Raw genomic sequence first — 12,655 nt, forward strand, 5'->3', positions numbered from 1 at the left:
GGGGAAGGAATGTCACTGCATTTAATTATGCAGATGACATTCAGCTCATTTTCAACCTTGACTCGCAGGAAGCGGCCCAGGATTTCCAGTCCACCCTCTGTCATATCAGCGACTGGATGGGCGCTCACCACCTCAAGCTTAACCCCGACAAGACGGAGCTCGTTCTTGTCGGAGGCCCAGCCAATCCCTGGAACTCTACTTTCTGGCCCCTCTCCCTTGGCCCCCCCCCTAGTCCCGCTGATAAAGTAAAAAGCCTGGGGGTCTACATCTCACAGGATCTTTCCATGAATCATCAGGTCAGTGCCACAGTATCCTCCTGCTTCCATCAGCTCAGAAAAATTCGAAAAATTGCTCACTTCCTGACCACTGAAGCTCTCACCCTGGCGTTGTTGGCTTTAGTCATCTCCCGGATCGACTACGCCAACGCCCTATATGCAGGCATTCCGCAATACCAAATGAAGAGACTTCAGTTAATTCAGAATCAGGCCGCCCGCCTAATCTATCGTCAACCAAAACATCACCACGTCCGTCCCCTTCTCAAAGCCCTTCACTGGCTTCCTGTGTCGGAACGCTGCAAGTTTAAACTTGGCTGCCTTACCCATAAATCTCTGGCCGGCATCGGCCCCTCTTTCATCTCGTCTCTTCTCCACCCGTACGCCCCCTCCAGACACCTCCGTTCTTCCCATCACGCTCTCCTCCAGACTCCTAGGTTTAGGCGTAAAAAGCACGGAGGCCTTAGATTCTCTTTCCTGGCCCCCTCACTCTGGAACTCTCTTCCATTGGACCTCAGACTCTCCTCTTCCCACCCTCACTTTAGGTCTCTCCTAAAAACTCACCTTTTCCGCGGTGCTTATACATAAGGTTCCTCTTTCTCCCCCCTCTGCCTCCCCCTGGGTTAGTGATCAGCGCCAAGAAACCGTCCGGTGAACGCAGCGCTCTACAAATACTTTTTACATTACATTACATTACATTATGGGGGCCATCGCGGGCATTAGGACTGAAATGCAAAAGCAACATGAGGTCCTGACTCATAAGGTGGACACCCTGGCCGTTGATCTCAACTTGATCAGGGCCGACCTGGGAAAGACCAATGATCGGGTCAAATCCCTTGATATTAAGACCTCCAGCTTGACTACCGATGTCTCGGACCTGCAAGCGGAGGTCCGGACCCTACGATCGGTTAACGACCAATTCTCCAAAAGGCTGGAGGATTTTGAAGGGCGTGCAAGGCGACAGAACGTTCACATCATTGGTATACCGGAGGGTGCGGAGGAGGCGGCAGTGGACCTTTTTGTGGAAGACTTGAACACATTTCTGTTCCGCAAAAGCATGAGCACAGTATAACCTGCTATGACCTCAGCTTTCATCTTGCTAAGTTATTGTCTGTTACCATCTTTCCAGGCGCTTAGAGACCTGCAGGTGATTAGGCGCGATATAAAAACTCACTAACAATAACAATAACTTGATACAGACACATCTCGCACCATCTGGTCTGAATAACTTCTTTTCTGTGGAACGGGCTCATAGGATACCTGGCGGCCCTCCGAAGTCGAGTGTCGCACCTAGACACATCATTGCCCGGCTCTTCAACTTTAGAGACCGAGATGTGATCCTTCAAGCCTCCAGGAGACATGGGCCACTTAAATTTCAGAACTCTGAGGTGCACTTCTACCCGGACTTCACTAGGGTCGTTCAGAGACAACGTCAGAGCTTTGCAGGGGTGAAACGGCGCCTTAGAGACATGGGTTTTGGTGTACTCTATGCTATTCCCTGCTAAACTACGGATTGAGTATGAGGGCCGAGCCCTGTTCTTCGATGTGCCAGAGAATGCGAGCGATTGGCTGGACACTTTGCCGCAACGTCGAGAAGAACACGACGAGCGCTCCGGTGGCGCAACTGGTGGCCTTGATCTCCAGGACTAGCTTCTGCTGTGCGATTATGGCGGTTGGTGTTCCTGATGTCTGTGACTGCTAATACCAAAGCTTTCCCGTTCTTGTTGTTTCTTCTGTTTTTACATGGAGGGTGGCGGGAGGGGGTTGCGGAGATTCCTTACTCCTCTAGGGTCTTTTTGTAGATTAGTTTATGGGGCGACAGGCACACTGCTGGTTGGGGGGGCTTTTTAATCTGCTGCAGGGGTGCAGGGTGGGGGTGGTGGTGGGGAAGTTTGTTTGTTCTTTCTTTATTCTCTCTTTCTATCTCTTAGGCAATGGGTTGTGTGTACTGATCTGTTTCACTTGTTGTTGAGGCTTTCTGGGGTTGGGTGGGGCCTGGGTCACGATGATGGGGGGTAGGAAACTACGAGTTCTCAGTTGGAATGTTAACGGGTTGGGTGACCGTATTAAGAGAGGGGTTGTGCTTCAATTGATTAAACGACATATGCCGGATGTTGTTCTCTTGCAGGAGACACACCTGGTTGGAAATACATGTAAAGCGCTTAATCGTAAAGGGTACAAAATGGTGGCTCATTCAGGGTTCTCTTCGGGATCTCGGGGGGCGGGTGTCCTTGTTCGTACGTCCCTTCCGCTTGAGATTGACACTACTGTGATCGATGAGAGGGGGCGGTACGCCGCCGTGGCGGGACGATGGGAAGGGCGTGCCCTGACATTACTTTCAGTTTACGTTCCCCCGGGCCTACAGTCTAGCACTTTCCAGGACCTTGGTGGCGCCATTTTGAATTTGCCCACTGGGTTGTTGATTGTGGGGGGTGATTTCAACTCGGTTTGCTCCGGCTCCTTGGACCGCCATCCGCCTAGAGACCTCCGTAGCTCCCAATTGTGGCTGCCAACTTTCCTTGAGACGCTGGGGCTGGTAGATAGTTGGCGGCTTCTGCATCCCACACAATGTCACTATTCCTTCCACTCTGGCGCCCATGGTAGTCTTTCCAGAATCGACTACGTTCTTACATTGGCAGCTCACGCGCCTGCTGTTTCTGAGGCTCGTTTTCTGGCACAGGGTGTTTCTGATCATTCCCCGCTGTGGGTCTCCTTTGACTTCGATATTGTCATGTCGGAACGGCCGGTGGTTGTTAACCCGTGGTATTTCCGCAATCCCAAAACTCGTAATCTCCTAGCCAAGGCCATCGATCTCTATTTCACTGAAAATGAGGGGTCGGTTACGTCGGCCGCAACTTTATGGGAGGCGTTTAAGACAGTTTTGAGGGGCGAGGCTTTTGCTCTTATAGCGGAAGCCCGTAGAGTTAGAGATGCTGATTTGGTACGCATTGAGGCGGAGATCATGGAGATGGACTCCCAGTTGGAGGCTGAGCCCGATCCCGCTCTCCTACATGACCTCTCACTCAAACAGTCGGAGTACGTGATCTTGCTACTAACGCTGCCCTTGCCCTAGCTAAAGAACAGCAGGGTCGGATATACGACGTCGGCGACAAGGCCGGGAAGTTGCTGGCCTGGCTGGATAGGAGAGAGATGGCTAGCCGTGTTGTACCCGAGATATTGGGGGAGGACGGAGTTGTTGTCACTGATCCAAGTGCCATTGCTGAGTCCTTCGCTGACTACCTTCGAGGCGTCTACACATCCGTCTCGGACCGGTCTGAGACCGATTCGACAGTATTTCTTTCAGCTGTCGATCTCCCGTGCTTGTCGGACGAAGAACGCAATGACCTGGACAGGGACGTCTCTGTAGATGAGGTCGCACTTGCGATCCGCTCACTGCGATCGGGCAAAGCACCTGGTCCCAATGGTATCCCAGTTGAGTTGTATAAGATCAGGCCGGATGTGGTTTCCCCACACCTGCGTAACATGTTCCTGGAGGCGCGGGAGAATGGCCTACTTCCCCTTGACCAGAGGTTGGCCACTATCGTGTCATCCATAAGGAAGGGAAGCCGAGAGATTTGTGCCGGTCATACCGTCCCATCTCCCTCCTGAATGCTGAGCCTAAGATTCTCGCCAAGATACTCGCCAATCGTCTGGTTGGTGTTATCGGCGGCTTAGTGCATCCGGACCAGTCGGGCTTTATTCCACACCGCAACACTGCCCTTAACTTGCGTAGACTTCACGGCGCCCTGGCCAGGGCCCATACCCTTGAGGAGCCGGCTGTCCTCGCGTCCTTAGACGCCACGATGGCTTTTGACTCTCTCGAATGGAGTTACCTTTGGGCGGTGTTGGCGAAGCTCGGTTTTGTCAAACAACAAAAGAAGAGAGGTCTAGTCTGGTCAAGCACACGGCTACCAGAAATATGGAGCAAAAAGATAAGTGGATAGTATTGATCACAGTCACTCTATTTGAGTGGGATCACAGTCACTCTATTTGAGTAGGAAAGCCCTCACACACCGACCTGGTCAGTGTCATGCTTCATCATCGGGCCCCACCGAAGAGACCGAGTGTCTCTTCGGTGTGCTGCGACGCCAGAAAGACTGCGGAGCTGGTCGTGTGGGGGGGGTGTGTTGTGAAAATTATAAAATTAAAAGTGACTAACAGGGTATCAAAAAAACTTTAATGAGTGATCCCTAAGACACGTGTAAGTGGTATATGTGTCTGAATTTAAGAGCCAAGGTTATTAGGATTTTGTTTAAATTCAGCTAAATACCACGAGTTTATTAAAATTAATCAGTCAACATGTTTCTGCCTTCAATGTGGTATATATTCACCATGGCATTCTTCAGGACTAAAACCCCGGCGGTATGGACACTCTAATAGTCCACCCTAACCTGGGGGCGTGAAAGTGAAAAAGAAAAAGTGAAAAAAGTGCTTAAAAATTAGGAGAGCAAATTGCTCAATCCAAAAAACCCCAAATTCAGGGGTGTATCAGCACCTGTAAGAGAAGATATACAGACAAACAGATATAGACATACATACAATTAGTATATGCCAGCGTAGACTTATCATAGTGCTCCTAAGATGGTGGCAAACCTATGTGTGCACACAATAACTGATAACTTATGCACCATCCAAGTAGCCCTTAGGGATATTTGTACTTGCTAAGAGGTGGAGTGCTAGAGGTGGTTAAAAACTACTATTGTAGTAAAGGAGATAAAAACGCGATGTGAATTCTCCATGAGAAGGGATCAATTTGACCAAATGGTCGGTGACCCCCATAAGATGGTGAAATATGGAGAACATCTCACTTTAAAACTGGGCGCTACTCGCACCATGGGTCTCGGGAGGGGGGTTGGAGCGCGCTTGGCACATCCTAAGAAAAAAAGGAATTAAATGTCAGCATAACCCATACAGCATACAGGCACTTAGCTTATGTTGATCGTAATAGTCGTTCCGCTGTGGATGCAGACTCACGCCCTCAGCGCTCACAGCCCGCTTGTCAACCTGCAAGAACCCTCTGGACCGGACCCCGACGATGGAGAGCGGGGCCGGTGAATGAGTATAAGAGCGCTTTGTTTACGCGCTCGATTCCGGGTTGGGCGTGCCTCGCTCAGAGCGAGGCTTGGGGCGCACACGCCCACTTGGGCGGAGCGCGTTTAGAATCAAACCGAGGCTTGAATTGAAAAGCCTATCCCTGCGCTACGCCTGAGGGAGGTTTTGCACGCTGATGGTTGTTATGACAACCAAGGGCAATTGTTGTTTGTGGGGAATAAATCGAGAGGTTAAATCTTTTGATTGGCGAGTTTATTCTTTTCTTTCAGGAAATTGGCACTGCTATAAACCAGTGGGTAAATAAATGGGGAGGGACAAGGCGAAAAAGCACATACTGTCAGAAAGATTGGAATTTATTTTATACGCATAGATTAATCTGTGGACATGATATTGCAGTGCACAGAGTTTTTTATGAAAAACATGTCGAATGTCGCATGTTTAAATCAGATCAGTTCTGTGTAACGTTTAACAGCCTCCTGAAGTTTTAGAGTTCATGATAGGACTGTGTTCCAGGGGATATCGTCGTTGAGGCCATTGATATTTGTCCCCAGACGGTACACCCAGCGCTGTTCTTTTTCGAACAGTCTATTTTGTATATTCCTTGCACCATCAATTGTTTCAATGACAGTCCACCTCATGTCATTGGTGGTGTGATTTTTGTCTAGGAAATGGCGGCTCAACTTTGTTGTTACTTTCTTGCACCTTATGTTACTCCGGTGCTCGCAGATCCGTTGTTTCACTTTTCTAGTGGTCATGCCCACGTACCGAAGGTTACACGAACATGTGATCAGATAGATCACATTGCATGAATTGCAATTAGTATGATCACGTTGCGTCCACACTTTCCCTTCTTCCAATACCAGAGTTTTTGTAGGTTGTGTTAAGTGGCAGAAACTACAATCCGAGCAGGGGTAATGCCCGGTGATTTTAGGGAGTCCCCATGACGTTGTCACTGATGGTGTCATATTCAGTGGTTTCTCTTTTGGGCGTGTGTGGACCAGCGCATCTCTTAGACTGCGTCCCTTTTTAAAAGAAAAGAGGGGTTTTTCCCAATCCTTTTTAAAGGTTTTCACAATACTCCAGTGTTTGTTTATACTCTTTTTCATGATGTTTGAGAGGCTGCTGTATGTGGTGACACAGGTGAGTGGAATCTGATCTGAATTGTTTGTTCTTTCTTCAAGGAGAGATTCCCTTGGCTGATTTTTAGCTCTTTTGAATCCTTTGTTTAGGGTGGAGGTAGGATAGCCTCTATTTTTCAGTTTTTCCGTCAGATTAGCTGATTGGTTTTTGAAATCTGTGGTCGTGCTACAGTTCCTCCGCAGCCTGAGGTACTGCCCGTAAGGGAGATTTTCTTTTAGCGGACGCGGATGGAAGCTGTTAAATTGCAGTTTTTAACCACCTCTAGCACTCCACCTCTTAGCAAGTACAAATATCCCTAAGGGCTACTTGGATGGTGCATAAGTTATCAGTTATTGTGTGCACACATAGGTTTGCCACCATCTTAGGAGCACTATGATAAGTCTACGCTGGCATATACTAATTGTATGTATGTCTATATCTGTTTGTCTGTATATCTTCTCTTACAGGTGCTGATACACCCCTGAATTTGGGGTTTTTTGGATTGAGCAATTTGCTCTCCTAATTTTTAAGCACTTTTTTCACTTTTTCTTTTTCACTTTCACGCCCCCAGGTTAGGGTGGACTATTAGAGTGTCCATACCGCCGGGGTTTTAGTCCTGAAGAATGCCATGGTGAATATATACCACATTGAAGGCAGAAACATGTTGACTGATTAATTTTAATAAACTCATGGTATTTAGCTGAATTTAAACAAAATCCTAATAACCTTGGCTCTTAAATTCAGACACATATACCACTTACACGTGTCTTAGGGATCACTCATTAAAGTTTTTTTGATACCCTGTTAGTCACTTTTAATTTTATAATTTTCACAACACATCCCCCCCACACGACCAGCTCCGCAGTCTTTCTGGCGTCGCAGCACACCGAAGAGACACTCGGTCTCTTCGGTGGGGCCCGATGATGAAGCATGACACTGACCAGGTCGGTGTGTGAGGGCTTTCCTACTCAAATAGAGTGACTGTGATCCCACTCAAATAGAGTGACTGTGATCAATACTATCCACTTATCTTTTTGCTCCATATTTCTGGTAGCCGTGTGCTTGACCAGACTAGACCTCTCTTCTTTTGTTGTTTGACATTTAACCGGGGACCAAGAGAGTGTCTCTGACTCTCCCTACCTCTCTCCTTGTTGATATATATCATAGAAGCTCGGTTTTGGCCCGGTGTTTGTGGAATGGGTTAAGCTCTTGTACGCTGACCCGCTGGCTAACGTTGCTGTCAATGGCCGTGTTTCGGTGACTTTTGCTCTTCACAGGGGCACCAGGCAGGGTTGCCCCTTGTCGCCTCTTTTGTTTGCGCTCGCACTCGAGCCACTCGCGGCCTTGTTGCGGACTCACCCGGATCTACATGGTATCAGCTGGGCCCCTGGCTTCGAGGACAGAGTCTCCCTCTACGCGGATGATATTCTGCTCTACCTCACTTCCACCTGCACGTCACTTATTGTGGCATGTGATGTACTGAGGCTTTTTGGCCAATACTCTGGCCTTGTTATTAACTGGGCCAAGTCTTCCCTGTATGTACTGAAAGGGGACACACCGCGCCTCCCCAGAGGCTGCGGCATCCAGGTGGCCAGCCAGGGCTTTAAGTACTTGGGGACCTATATCTCTTGTAATGCGAAGGCGCGCTATGAACACAACCTGCTTCCCCCTCTTCTCCGCCTCCGGCGAGATGTGGAGGGTTGGCGCAAACTTCCGCTTTCCTTACTTGGGCGCGCGGCATTATTTAAAATGATGTCCTTGCCCAGGTTCTTGTACGCCCTGCAGAATACTCAAGATCCGGTTACCGCCCGATACTTCCGGGAGATCGAAGGCCTTCAACGTGCCCTGCTTTGGGATGGCCGGCCCGCATCGCTATCACGAAGCTTACGCTTCCATGGTACGATGGGGGAATAGCGCTACCGGACGTGCGTAGATACTACTGGGCCTCCCAGTTGGTGGCCATCAATCACGGTTTCTATGGTCCAGAAAATAACCCTGGATACGCAATGGATAAGTGGCTCTTGAGTGGGGGTAATTACTATAGGGCGCTCTACTCGAGGTCTCTAGACAGGCGGATGTCGGGCCCAACGAACACGACGGCCCATATTTGGAGGGCTATCACCAAGGCGCAGGGCTGGCAAGGCAGGCTGACTAGATTTACCCCCCTATACGATTCAGACATCCTGGGCAAGTTGTGGCACACCAAAGGTTTCGACAAGTGGGACCTTAAAGGTATCTCCAGGGTTGATGATATGTTGTCGAGAGGTGAGATCAAGACCTTCTCCCAGCTGCAGGATGAATATCAGCTGGGTACCTCGGAATTTTTCCGGTATGCCCAGTTGCGACACGCATTGCTTTCTGCTAAACCGGAGGAGGGGGCTATCCCGGAAAGCTCCCCGTTGGAAGACAGGGTGCTGGACGGCCACATGTCGGACAGTGCCATTTCACTGTCCTATAAAAAGCTTATTAATGTTCGCACTGACCTCCTCCTGGGTGTACGGGATCAGTGGGTGCGTGATGGGTTGGAAATCGATGATGAGGACTGGCAGAGTGCGGTGTCCTCCCCTAAGGAGGTTGCCATCTCTTCCCGTCTCAGGCTGGTGCAGCTTAAGATCCTGCATAGGGTGTACGTAACTGGCCCCCGGCTTGTGCATATGGGCTATTCGGTCGATGGACTTTCTCGCCGCGGCTGTGGTGCCCTTGCCACTTTTATGCACATTCTCTGGGAATGCCCCGCCATAGCCTCCTACTGGAGACGTGTGCACCTGATTATGGGTAAGGTGACTGGGGTAGTGGTGAATGCGGAAGCTAGGAGGTGCCTCCTCAACTCATGGGGACCGACGGACCACAATGTGGCTCAGACGCAGTGGGTGACCCTTGGCAACATGGTGGCTAAACGCGATATCGCTCAGAAGTGGGGGGCTTCAGTAGCTCCCATGGTGGTGCAATGGAAAGCCAACATGGATTGGTGCATGTTCAGAGAGAAGACGGTCTATGTTGCCAGGGGAAAGCCCAAAAAGTGGCTGAAATTGTGGGGGGCCTGGAATGCGTACAGGGGAGACATTTGTGTGCCCCCGGAACCTGTCTCATTGGAGGAACATCTGTCGCCATAGCCTGTGACACCAACTGTACCACGTTGTAAATATTATCCTGTTCTTTCCTCTCCCCCCTCCTTTCTCCTGGTCTATTCTCCTGTTTCCATGCCTGTGTTCCCTATGCTCCCCCCCTGCCCCTCTAACGACACTTCGCTGGTTTCTTCTACTCCATTGTCACTCTCTTTGCGCCTTTTCTAGCGCCCTTTTTCTTTTTCTTTCTTTATGTTCCTCTATGAAACGACAAAATATTAAAATCAACCTTCATTGTACTGTGACACTGATTCTTGCACTATTGTTCTCCTGTTTAGTTACGCTGCCTTGCCTCCAGGATGTCAGGCTGAATGGCTGTGTGCACTTTTTTCAAATAAAGGTTTTAAAAATTAAAAAAAAAAAAAAATAGAGGAAGCAACAATATTATGCATAATGTGATGAAAGATAACAAGAGAATAATCATGGCGGTTTGCGAACTTCATCAGGATTATTAGCTGGTGTATTAGTGAAGGAACATGAGGAAGAGATAGTGGATAGATGTGAGGTAAGAGGGATCCATAGTAAATCTCTTTTAATTACAAGGGAAGTAGGGGTAACGTAAGTTGTATCTAGTCTATGATGAAAACATATGGCATTCCACCAGGCCTAGTAAGTAACTTTTTACGAAACTTTCCAGAATCCAAACTTCTATGCCATGTATCATTATTTAATGGATGTTTCCCTTTAAATAAAACAGATAATTTCTTTTAGGCAACTCTCTAGAGGTATTCGGGTTTCTATGAACAACTCAGTTGCTAATTGTATGATCCTGAGTTATTCAGGGTCTTCAAATTACTTCCGGGCCATACAATTATTCTCATGCCCAGTTTTTTTTTCTTGTTGCCTTGCTTATAGGCCCATATTTGTGGCCAGGCCCCCAGCTCCTCATTGTCAACAGATTACGTTTTCTTGGTTGTAAAGTAACTGACCCTGCTTTCTTTCTCTGATGGCACAGCCCAGTTACTTTTTTGGCCACAGTATTTTTATATACACAAATAAACTTAATTGAACGTGAGGGTGGGTAATTGCGGCAAAGATATACTTTTTTTTCGGGAAGCTAGAGAGTCACTGCTCATTGCTATTCGCTTCATGAATGGCCAACCCTCCTGCCCATAATCTGCTCTAACATGTGTTGGGTATCAAACCCTCACCCCATAGAGCTTCCAATAACACCTTCCAGGGGAGTGGGAGTCCAATTCCACTCCAGTCCACCTATTGCACTACCTGCTCGCTGGTGAAGCCTTGGCTAATTGCTTGGCCCATTTAGTATCCCTCCAAGGAAATGACTCAGCTGTATTCCGGAGATTTTCCTTTGGAAGATTCATAAATACCACTTCACCTGGAGTAAAGGTTTGTGGCTGCTCCTCATCCTCTGGCCCGTTTAGAAGTGTAGGGTAAGAACAGAAATATGTGTGGTGTGGGGGGTGTTGTTGCGGCCATTTTGTGGGGTGATAACTCTGGTGCCTTGTCCCATCTCCCATGCCATCCTTTTCTTTTTATCTTCCTTTGTCCTCTTGCGCAGTTATGACTTTGATGAGAACAGGCACAAACACAAGTCTCTCCATTTGGGATACAGGTAAGTAGGTCAGCCTCATCTGTTGAAGTGTATTCTTTGTCTTGTGTTGTGACAGTTGAAGTGAGATAGACCCGACTTCCTTGACAAAACAGTGGATACTTCATAGGAAACAGGTATTCGTAATTACAACACACGTCGCGTGCACACGTTGCGTTAAATCAATATCAAAAGTTTTTTTTAAACAGGTATAAGCAAATTTGTAATCAGTGAAACAAGGTAGACACATGTGAATGGTTTCTTTTTAAATGCAATGTATTAAGTCTTCCTTTTGGGAAGAGAGACATCAAAGCAAAACAACCAGCCGACACGTGTTTTGTCATGCGGGCATGAAGCCTGTGACTCTTCAGGGCTGTTGGGATTACAAAGTTAGCAGTTGGTTTAGCCGGTGATATTTCCAACCTGGCAAGAATGGGTAAAAAATATGGAGTATCTTTTGTGGGTAATAAGGTGAAAAGAAAGCGAAGGACGGGCGGGTACAGCTGTCGTCGCTGGTATCTGCCTTTTCCGCCGATAGCGGAAAGAAAGAACCTTCCCACACAGAAGAGAGGACACCACCAGTCTTCCGCTATTGGAACCAATACAGATCTTGGCGATGACGGCTGCACCCGCCGGTCCTTCGCTTTCTTTTCGCTATCGGCGGAAAAGGCAGACACCAGCGACGATGGCTGTACCCTGACGAAACCTAAGCATTACCACATTGTACCAGTTTGCATTAAAAGAGATGCTAAGTAGAAATCACGTTTGAAGGAAGAGTTGGATGAGGTCATTATTTACCAAGCACACTTTTTTTTAGGCTCCTGTGCTTATGCTGCAACACGTATTTATAGGTTTTAAAGCTAGCCTGCTCTATTTTTTAATTATGAGGCATCTAAACATGGCTAATACCAGTAGTTGGAGCCAAGTGCTCTGAGTTTGCTGACCGAGCCTTGCAAAAATGTCTGACATGTCTGCTAAGCTCTAGCAAGTCCCATACCCTTTGGCAGCTTCTCCCATGCCATGCAAAAGAATTATGACGCATCTGGTAACACTAACTACAATGGATCCACCAGGAACATAAGCATGCACTGGAGTACTCACCAAATCAATTGCTGCAGAAGAGAAACCTTCACCCTGAGGTCCTATTGTGGGAGCATGACACCAACACACACTCAACACATGGCGTCACCAATGTAGGTGATAGGAAGCCAAGTCACCAAGATGGCATGGCAGAAACAGAAGACAGGAGGTCAAATCACTATAAAATCAAATCCAAACAAATGCAAAGATGTTAAGTGCATCAGCAGAGGAATGACCAAATGATACAACAGAAGAGGCAGTACCTAAAAGGCATTGCACAAATGTTCAAGAGAAGAAGCATTTGAACCAATGACCAATCAGGCCACCCAACTCACTCAGTCGTTGTCCAAACACCACATGTCCACATTTAATTTGAGAAAAAAAATTCGACTGTCTCTAGAATGCAAAGTTGTGTTAGAAAACTCACTCTTAGCTCCATGGGAGACATTAGATTA

This window comes from Lissotriton vulgaris, chromosome 2_1 (genome assembly GCF_964263255.1).
Source record: "Lissotriton vulgaris chromosome 2_1, aLisVul1.2, whole genome shotgun sequence".
NCBI lineage: Eukaryota > Metazoa > Chordata > Amphibia > Caudata > Salamandridae > Lissotriton > Lissotriton vulgaris.